We start from the raw sequence: 11604 nt of genomic DNA on the forward strand, positions 1-11604 counted from the left end.
GTGTACCAAGATGACCGAAGTGACCGGATTTTAAACGTAATTTAAGGGCTAGCTAATTACTGGTCACTTCCATCTCCACTTTGGTCCAACCAGGATTTTTCTTATGTAAGTAACACCGAGGACGAAATATTGGGAACCGAGATATGGTCGGATTAACACCGGAATTATTGTTCCGGCGGGTTCAGTAAGAGTCTCGCGAGGCTAAATAACGACAGAATTTGTTTTTCTATGATACAATACTAAATTTCACCCATGTTCCAGAACCCAGATTTAGATCGGCCAAAATGTCAAACTTCATGACAGACCGGAGTAGCTTCCTGCTAGTATTCAAAGAGTAAACAAAATATTTATGACCTACTGCGATCGGTTTTCGGCACCACACGGAAACTCATTGATCACCCACAGTAGGCTACTCCGGTCTGTCATGAAGTTTGACATCTTGGAGAATCTCAATCTGGGTTCTGGAACATGGGTCATGTGGTTAATTCAGTATTGCATCACAGAAAAACAAATTCTGTCGTTATTTATTCACGCGAGACTCTCACTGAACCGGTCGGAACAATAATTACGGTATTAATCCGACCATATCTCGGTTCCCAATTGTCCATCCTCGGTGTCATTTATATAAGAAAAATCCTGGAAGGACTAGGGAACCAAAGTGGAGATGGAAGTGACCAGCAATTAGCTAGGGTTTAAATTACGTTTAAAATCCGGTCACTTCGGTCCTCTTGGTAAACCCGGATCGCCGAACAACCATGTCAAATCTATTTAAGAATGTTTCCCAATCAATACATCTTTGAAAAAATCGTTCTTTCCTCAAAAAACTCTAGAAAACTAAAAAAGAACTCCGTTAAATCAACGCGTTGATTATCGATAATCAACGCGTTGATCAACGCCGTTTAAATTAACGACTCCGTTGACGTTGACGATTAAATCAACGATGGCTGCGATTACGATTACGTTTAAATCAACGATCAACGACATCGATGACGTTGATTCAACGATTAACAGCATTGGTTAGCGGCTTCGGCTGCCGATCCCTAAGTTGCTATGGGGCGCGGGTTCGATTTCCGCCTTATCCTCCTGGCCTTCTATCGGATGGGGAAGTAAAACGTCGGTCCATTTGCGTAAAAGAGGTTTTGTGTGACTCACACCACATAACCTTCGAACGCCTGGAAATGAGCAAAAACTTGCAACAGAGACCACAAAAGACCCGGGGGTAGTTACTCGAAACTGAGTGTCTGAGGGCTTGATTGTTGAGGCAATTGCAAACCTCTTTTTACGCCTTAGCTTCCAACCACCCCGGGATTCGAACTGACGACCTTTGGATTGTTATTCCAACTGCCTACCAGCGACTCCACCGAGTAAGGACCCAGGGAGACGACTCTTACACCTGGACTGAGCTAACGACCTAACCTTTTTTATTAGGTTAGTCCGGGGCCAACATTTACTTCCCGTCCGACGGAAGGTATGATCAGACAGATCTCGTCTCGAAAAATGCCACCGGGACTGTCTGGGATCGAACCCAGGCCGACTGGGTGAGAGGCCATCACGCTTATCCCTACACCACGATCCCGGCTCGAATGCACCTAAGAGAGTTGGAATTGATGAAATTTTACGGAAATGTGAGCAATTTTAAGATTTGTAATGTATTTTCGACCTCAAATTTCATAGCCCGTTTTACCCCCACTTCCCTTTGTCATAGAGGGCTCATATTTGGCATGAGTTCAACTCATGTATAGACAAATAAACGCTGTAAGTTTCATCCAAATCGGAGCACCTCGATACGACTTGTTACACATTGGTGAAAAACTCGCTCTTAAAAAAAGAAAAGAATACAACTTTGCACATATAAAGCATTTTTATGAAATACATTGTAATATCCGTTTCTCGAATCGATCTGAATATTTGGTGATTGACTCTACAGGCAAAATAAGGCCAAATCCATGCAGGAAAACCTATCGCCCAATGGGTTTAAAAAAATTTGCCTTGTATGAAAAACGATAGAAAATCGGGTTTTTTTAAATTTCAATCAAAGTAGGCTTTTTTGGAGTCAAAATATGACCCAGATAAATATCCGGGAACCGTGGTGTAGGGGTAAGCGTGATTGCCCAGTTCGATCCCAGACGGTCCCGGTGGCATTTTTCGTGACGAGATTTGCCTGACAACGTCTTCCGTCGGACAGGGAAGTAAATGTTGGCCCCGGTCTAAGCTAGAGGGTTAGGTCGTTAGCTCAGTCCAGGTGTAGGTGTCGTCTCCCTGGGTCCTGCCTCGGTGGAGTCGCTGGTAGGCAGTTGAACTCACAATCCAAAGGTCGTCAGTTCGAATCCCGGGGTGGATGGAAACTTAGGTGTAACAAGAGGTTTGCAATTGCCTCAACAATCTAGCCTTTGGACACCTAGTTTCGAGTAGGAATCTCGCAATCGAGAACGCTAAGGCAATGCTGTAGAGCGAATAATTTGATTTTGAAATATTTTAAGTGGAATCGGTGCAGATTTGACGATTTCATAAAACAAATTCACAGTTTTATGTTGATTTTGCCAAATTGCCAATCTGAATCGATTTCGCTGAAAATTTCACCAGGGCCGTATTTTTATCCCGAAGCAGATTTACAAATTGTTGATTACCAGTTTCGAACTACAAATCGTTGAAAAATATATCTAAGTAGAAACTAGAATTGAAATTCATCGGATATGCGGTGTCGTACCATTTATTCTTCACAAGATATCGAAAATTTGATTTAAATTGTATAATCAAGCAGTGGGATTAGAAAGATCACTTTTATACATTTGGTTTTTTGTTTCAAATTCAAAAATATGAATTTTCATTATGAAAATAACCCTACTTCCTCCGAATAATCAACTTTTCCGAGAAAAAAATGGCTCTGATTGATTGTATGGATGCATGAGTAAGAACGATTTGTACATTCCGTAATTATTCCCATTGAAATCAGCTCCGCTCATCATGCGCGATTCCTGCAGGGCAAAGAAGAACCCTCTTGAATAAAACCGCGCCCCTTCCACTGGCAGCTGATTGCGCGATATTTCCCTATATTTTCCCCCGAATCATTTTTTTATCGAGTATATGGGATGGGCAGCAAGGTTTCTTTCTGGCTAGCTTGTCGTCTACCCTACCACACAAATCAACAACATAACAAGCCAGTAGGAGCAAACGCCGAACGTAAGGGACGGAATCCACATGAAATCAGAAATTATTATTATATCGTCGTTTGTCCCGCCCTAACGCTGGCTGCTGACGACGAATCAAAACCCAGCGCGCGCGGTCATGCCTGGCAGACGATGAAGGTAGAGAAAAAGAGAAATCACAATTTATGATTTCTTTCGCATTTTTTAATCAGCAAAGTACGACTGTGTCAGCGCCAGCGTGCACGGAAAAGTACAGTGAGGTTTCGTTTAATCTGTTTTTTTTTGTTCAACTTAGTTGCTGAAGATATGATAAAATAAACCTTTGAAATAAGTAGAAAATTTAAATTTAAATTTCCAGTTCATTCAAATAGCTGACTGTATGTAAACCACTCTGAATTCTTTTGCTCACATTTCCTCTATGTGAATACAACGCTGCTTGGTGTGTACGATAAAGTGTTCGTACATAAGGTTTTTTTAGACGACGCCACTATACGACTCACCTTTGACCAACATCGTGTGCGCCGTAGCAGTTCTCACGGTTGAAGCCGATAGCGCAAAAGAACAGATGACACTGGCAAGTATGGTCGATGTCGACTCCTGGAGTTGCCTTGTGATTGCCATCCCGTTCCTCAAAAAGTTGAAAACACTCATTACGCTTATAAAAGGCTGGGGTTACTTTTGATATTCGATACCAGTTACTAAAACTTGGTTCAAGAACCTGTCGAAACTTTCTTAAATGCTGATAATTAATAAAGTGTCGCTTTGCGCAAAAGCTACATTCGGTCGACGTCGAGGCAATAAATAGGGAAACAACTCTTTCATATAAGAAAACTTTCGTAAAATCGTCGTGTCCTCTGAGCATTTTTTTAAGTCTGTTTTTTTGATAATTTAACAATTCCTGGGTAAATCTGATCTGATGGTATTTGGTCCAATAATATAATAATGAAATTGCAAAATTGCAGAATTTGTCAATGGTCGGACACCACATTTTGGTATTCTTTTGGTATTACGGTATCAAATTCTTCTGAAACTATGGGAACATTTAGACCAATTTTGACAAAATGATTAATTTTGCGCTAAAATGATGTCTCAAAGCAAGTGCTTTCATTGAAATCCGAAAATTGATTTTAAACATTTTTGATATACCCCCTGAAGAATTGTCTTGAAATTGTAAAAAAAAATCTTGTTGTGTTTTTTTGAAATCCTCTGAAACTATGGGACATTTTTTACCAATTTTGACAAGATGATTAATTTGATTATTTGTGTTTGATGTGGTGAAGAATATCACTAAAAACAACATGGAATCATCAGGTGAGTAAAAAAAATCTGATTTTCGAAGGGCGCGGGAATATCTAAAAATAAAACCATGGCAATAGCAATGTTCAAAAATCCAGAAGACTTCAACTTGGTATTGAAATGGTTTGATTTTGTGGTATTATTTTACCCTTGGAATAACATGGTTTGATATTGTTGTGCCCTTCCACATAAAATACTTTGGTATAATTTCATGGTATTTTACCATCTATTACTGGACAACCAAGGGCACATTTTGGTCCCTGATATTTGCCCAAGTAATACCAAAATTTGGTATTCCCGTGTTATTTACCCCTGCTCGGGTTACTCGGTTCTGGGCTGCAGCTCGCCAGTCTCATAGGCTCCCCATTGTACGCACGGTGATCCTGCTCTACGGCCTGTGCGCGCGGTCATAGAGCAACCTTACAGGATGGTCTTCATGCATTCTCGTGACGTGGCCGGCCTACCTAAGACTCCCAGTTCAGCAGACGGCAGAGGATCTCCAAAGCCGTCTCCATGCGCTATATCTCCGTTGAAGTGCTCGTTGAAGTGCTCGTTGAAGAACCGCTGCCACTTTGTCCATAGGAAGGTTTCCCTCAGCAAAAGCTGCATTCTATTCGTCAAGTAGCCGCTGGCACTTCTCGTCGAACCAGCGCTGCTTTCCAACTCGGGCCGTACTACCTAGCGCGGCTTCAGCAGCACTGCCGATGGCCGAGCATATTCTGCTCTATCCATCCATCCGTCTCGCTTCCAACATGTAGTGCTGCAGCCGCTCGGTGTTGAACGACGGTGGGAGTCGATTCTGTCGTCGGTGGCACGTCGTCGACAGGTTTAAGTGCATGCTTGCATTTAGTGTTTTTGTTCGTTGGTCAGGTGATGTCAAGGTGCCTTTGTGGATGTTTTTTTTTTTCGGAGGAAGAACGTGCTCAGTAGCATCATACCGCTGGAGGCTGCGAATTTGATGCACCACTGGCCGTTGTCGTTCGTGACGGTGTGCAGGCTGCACGGCACGATCACCGGCTTGCACATCTCCTCCCTTCCTATGCGGGCGTTCATATCTCCGATGACGATCTTCGTGTCCCTCAGAGGGGAAGCTGTCGAACTTCTGTACCAGCTTCGCGTAGAACGCTTTCTTCTCGGCATCGGATAATTCATCGTGTGGGGGTGTGGGCAATGTACGTTGGAAATGTGATTGTTGAAGAAACGGCCTTCAATCCTCAACCATTCCGGTCGTTGATCGGCTCACAATCTATCACACGACTCCTTTGAAGTTTGATCAACTCTGAGCTGAGATATTCGAATTTTTGTGAAGATCATAATTGTACTTAAAATTTAAAAAAAAAAACCTAAGGCACTCTCCAGGATCCCTTCGAAAGATTGGCTGCGTTAGGGTCTGATAAGATTAGAGATTAGATTAGATAGATACAAAAAAAAATAAACTTCAAATAAAAAAGATTAGGTAATTAGGAATTTGCGTGATCTTAACCGCATCGTAACGTTTACGCTTCTGTCTTACAACTCCTGTTGATAAATCCTGTGTTCAGCTAAATTGTGAAATTTACAGTAAGTGTTAGATCGTTCTTTATTTTACACTTCTTCGCTGATCGTCCTAATCGTGTAACAATAATCTGCAAAGAAAAAGAAATGGTAATATTCATCAGGAAATGGTGACAGATTTTGTGGCAAAAAAATGATTAATTTTACCCCGGAAAATTATGAATTTTCATCAGGTTCACATTTTTACACATTTTTTATGTAATATTACTCAAAAAAGAGGTAATATTCAACCTACCAAATTTTCTATATTCCAAAATTCAACTTTTTTTGCTCCGGTTTATGTGCACCGTTAAATGTGATAAGCGATAGAAAAAACATTTATCATGTGTTCGGTCCTTTTTCTAGTATTCCAACAGTTATTTTGTAGATATTTTGATAACAACTTGTTGGCTGACTTCATTCTGAGCTGATTGTTACTCAAATGCAACCCAGTCGGCTTGAGATTGATCCCAGACGGTCCCGGTGGCATTTTTCGAGACGAGATTTGTCTGACCCTAGTTTCGAGTAGGAATCTCGCAATCGAGAACGCCAAGGCAATGCTGTAGAGCGAATAATTTGATTTTGATTTTTGTAATGCCTTTTCAAAGCTGTAATTGAACGTCAAAGTGCTATGCCAGCATAAGGTGCACAGCAAAAAAAGTTGAATTTTGGAAGGTTGAAAATTGGGTAGGTTGAATATTCCTTATTTTTTGAGTAATATTACATAAAAAAATGTATAAAAATGTGAACCTGATGAATATTCATCAAAAACTGATGAATGTTCATCAATTCCTGATGTGATATATAGCACATTTTTTTCGACACAAAATCTGTCACCATTTCCTGATGAATATTACCATCATTTTTTTTTTTTGCTGTGTGTTCAATAGCATTACATGCTGTTCCCCTAGTTTGTTCTGTTTGGTTGTGGTCATTACAAACGCGTTTTGAACAGCAAATATTCCATCCTGTTTAACAAACACGACAATTTAAAATGTGTCAATCAGATAACAATGTTTACTGACTTTATCATAAGTCGCATCCAAATTAACGTTACGCTATATTCAGCAGAATTTTACTTTATTTTAACAACATTCTATCGTTTATCACGTCCAAAGAAAGTTTTTGCATTTGAGAATCCTTAGCTAAAACATCACCACTTGAAAGTTATTTATGCAAGAAAGTCAAATGTGCATTCCATGCTCAAAGCACATTATTTATAATTATTTTGTCGTATGCACGCGAAAACTCATTATGCAAACATCAAAGCCAGGAAGGAAACTGTTTTTCTTTTCTTTCGAGCGCTTCAAAGCGGCGACGCCATTAAAATGCAAAGTAAAATGTTTGGAGTGGAAACCCTTTACACAGTTTATATTCTTATGCACAGGAAAAAAGCCCTTGTACCTTAAGTGTACACAAAAAAACACAGTTTGTATTGCATATATTGTGGCAGGAACATGCAATATTCGTCAGAAGCTTAGCTTTGAATTAGGAGAAAGTTGGGTTTCAGTAAAGTTTTAGTAGTGCCGGAAACTTATATCGTTGGCCAACAAAAAAAAAGTTTATTAGGAAAGTGATAGTATCTTAATAATATTAACAAGGAAATGGTGGAAGAAACCGTCAAATGCAATGCAATGTCATATACTTTTGACCGGTACCGTGAAGAGTATATGGCGGTGCTTTTCGGAAGCTAACAACTTTTCAGCAAAAAATCCTAAAAATATAATGTGTTCGGGAAAGTTGTTCAAAATTTAATAAAGGTCCTACATCTGAGAATTGATCAATATTGGACGATTTTTGCGTTCTCCACAGGTAAAAAACTAGAAAAGTTGCCTTTCTCCATACATTTTGACGACTTTTCCCATACAAACATAAAGCGATTAGAGGGAGGGGTTCCCGTGGTCAGAATAAGCTCAAATTTGGAATTTAGCCTAATTACACTGACCATCAAAAAATTACAAAAATGACTGCGCAGGATCAACTCGAGGGGAAGCATGAAGTTTGGGGTCCCCAAATACACGTACACTTTGAATTTAAAAAAAGATATTTAGACAGGGCCGAGTGGTTTTTCTCCAAAGTTTGTATGGAGAATTAGTGCTGTTCGCTACTTCCACATATTGCATGCAATTTTTTGGTTGCAACGAACCGCCCTAATTCTCCATACAAACTTAGGAGAAAAACCATTTGGCACTGCCTAAATGTTCATCAAAAACTGATGAAAATTCATCATTTTCTGGGGTAAAATTAATCATATTTTTTTGCCACAAAATCTGTCACCATTTCCTGATGAATATTACCACCATTTTTTCTGTGTACCATCAAAACATGTAGGTTTTTAAGTTTCGCGATTTTCGTTTTTTTTTTTCAAAAGCCTCTTTTTCAAATGGCCATATTGCAGAAACAAAAATTATAGAGCAAAACTCGACAGCTACACAGAAAAAAAAATGATGGTAATATTCATCAGGAAATGGTGACAGATTTTGTGGCAAAAAAATGATTAATTTTACCCCAGAAAATTATGAATTTTTCAGTTTTTGATGAATATTCATCAGGTTCACATTTTTACACATTTTTCATGTAATATTATTCAAAAAAGAGGTAATATTCAACCTACCAAATTTTCAACATTCCAAAATTCAACTTTTTTGTGTGTTTTTTTAAAAGGAAATTGGACGCTGAATCGAATGGTGTAATGAGATTTTCGATTGAAATCAAAGTTTTATGCATTTTGCGCTATTGAAAACTTTACACGCAATTTTCTCAATATACATGCTCTTAAATTTTAAATTAAACTTTACTATAGTGTTCCCCAGACGATTTTACGTTAGAATCATTTTTTTGAATGTTGGGCAAATTGAAATCTCTTGGAGATGACGATAACGGTCTAGGATACGCTCTAAGCTGCTTAGAGCGTAGTCTAGACCTTATACCTTCCCAAAAACCGTCCAACTCCAATCGAAACTTTCTTGGGGACACCGTGGAGATTTTCTCTTGTCCCTTTAAGTGGAGCATCAACACTTCCCGTCTTCCAAATCCCCTATCCTTGTCCCTGGTGCGCGGTGGAGATGGGAGCGGCCGGCAATGGACGGCTGTCATGGTGGTGAGAGACTGGTTCCGGTGGAGTTAATTCTATTCCCAATTATCAATTCCTAGGCAACTTGGGCTTAGACAATCATCACATCACATGGCGAATTCCAGTCTGCAATCCGCTAAAATCACCGTCTCCTACACAGAAAAAAAATGATGGTAATATTCATCAGGAAATGGTGACAGATTTTGTGGCAAAAATAATGAATTTTCATCAGTTTTTGATGAATATTCATCAGGTTCACATTTTTACACATTTTTTATGTAATATTACTCAAAAATAGAGTTATTATTCAACCTACCAAATTTTCAACATTCCAAAATTCAACTTTTTTTTCTGTGTAGCGAAGCGAAGTTCTTATGCACCAGGTTCCCGACGAACACGCACTGCCCTTACACCTACATCTCACGCTTGCTCTGAGTCAGTACGAGCAACACGCTAGAACACGCTTTGAGTGTTCGTGCCAGGCATGCACACCTTCTTTTCCGGTCACGCATTTTAACTCGGCCGGGGGTGGCACATTACGTAGGGTTTGATGCAAGTATAAGCGCCCAACCATTTAAAGTGTGCCTTTTAACTTTCATTAAAGCAAAAACTGTTTTATTTTCAGTTTGAATTCAAAAACTAGTTTTTATTTTACTGTGTATTGTTTTCTCCTGAAATCTTTCCTAGTGTTGAGTCGTGCTTATATGTTGCTATTTCTTTTGTCGCGGTGTTTTGTTACAATTTTTGGTCCTAAGCATGTTATAAAGTTTACCAAAAGTACAATAATAATATTTGTGTTACTCCTTTAACCATTCCATAAATTGAGTATGTGCTCAAACATCACTAGTTTGAAAAAGGGTGATGATTGAAAACAATAGACAGTAAAAGAAAATATACTATTTGAAGAATCAATAGTAAAAGAAAGATAGTAATTTATGAAGTAGATAAAGAAATTAACAATAGTTAATAAATAGAGCAACAAACAAGCTTAGATTGTATAAGGACAATTTATAGGGCAGATGAAAAATTATTCAAATAGATAAATAAAGATAAACAAAATTGACATCGCTGCCAAATTAAGGGAAAACAGGCAGTTTGTTACAGCAGCATCAATTAGAAAATAGAGTGGAAAGCGTTGAGAAATAAGAGAATCAAGAAAATAAAATCGAAAACAAATGGACGATAATAAACAGAAGACGTGTTAGAGAATCAGTGAAACAAAATAAACAGAATATAGATGGTAGATAGAGAGCCTGGAGCTTATTAGAGAACGGACATCTCAAACCAAAAGCACCAATCGAAGCACGAGAACTGTCAAACGGAGGTAACAATCGAGCAAAAGACAAAGGATTTTGCTCGATAGGCACCTCCGTCTGACAGCTCCCGTGCCTCGACCGACACCTCAGGTCTGAGATGTCCGTCCTCTGATAAGCTCCAGGCTCTCTATCTACCATCTATATTCTGTTTATTTTGTTTCACTGATTCTCTAACACGTCTTCTGTTTGCTCTCTGGCTCTCTAATGGTAGATAAAAACGGAAAGAAGAGAAACCCCGTTGTGCGATGTTTCAGGTACATCCACAGCAGTTAACTCAACATACTGCGAATCAAAACAATACCGTCTACAATCACAAATTATTTCCCTTTCCCACATTGTCGCGCCCCTTTCTTTTAGCCGTCTCGAGTCTGACCCGCGGTGGTCAAAGGTTTACGAGCCGTTTCCACAGGCCACCAGCTAGGTCATCGTGAAAACCATGCCAACGTGGAAGTAAGAAAATAGGACACTTGCAAGGAACCAGAGCTATACTGTCTTGATCAAGAATGATCTAACAGGAGTACGAACGTAGTCAGTGACGCTCCTTCCAGGATGTTCCTCGCCTGAGCGTCAACTGAAGAGGTATCATCAGCATCATTCGCCCTTTTCCTGCTCCTAGCGAAGCGAAACTGTGGCGAAATTACCCATAAACAATTTTCATTTAATTTAAAAACTGCACCAGGGATAAAAAACCATTTCATTCTCGAATCTAGGTGTCCGAAGGATTGAAATGAGGAGAGCACCCAAACCTCTTTTAACATCTCAATATTTCTACTTAATGTGAAGGTTCTACGGCGAATATGTTGCATGACGTTGTAACATCGGGAGATTTTTGCCTTCCTCACTGAGATAAGGCTATAATCCTGCTCAAAAAATAAACTTTTTTTTAAAAGCTCGTAGACCCACCTTCATGTATACACATCGACTCAGAATCGAAAACTGAACAAATGTCTGTGTGTGTGTGTGTGTGTGTGTGTGTGTGCCCAAAATTATTGCCAAGTTTTCTCAACAATGGCTGGACCGATTTTGATCAATCCGGTGGCATTCGACTTGGTTTAGGGTCCCATACATAGCTATTGAATTGTTTGAAGTTTCGATAAGTAGTTCAAAAGTTATACATAAAAATGTGTTTTCACGTATATCCGGACCTCACTTTAATGTATGTAAACTAATTGTGGTTTGGTTGAGCGTTTTAGCAGAATGCATTACTGTGAATACAAAGAGACGAGTTGACCCTTTTTAA

The sequence above is a fragment of the Culex pipiens genome, chromosome 2 (assembly GCF_016801865.2).
Source record: "Culex pipiens pallens isolate TS chromosome 2, TS_CPP_V2, whole genome shotgun sequence".
NCBI lineage: Eukaryota > Metazoa > Arthropoda > Insecta > Diptera > Culicidae > Culex > Culex pipiens.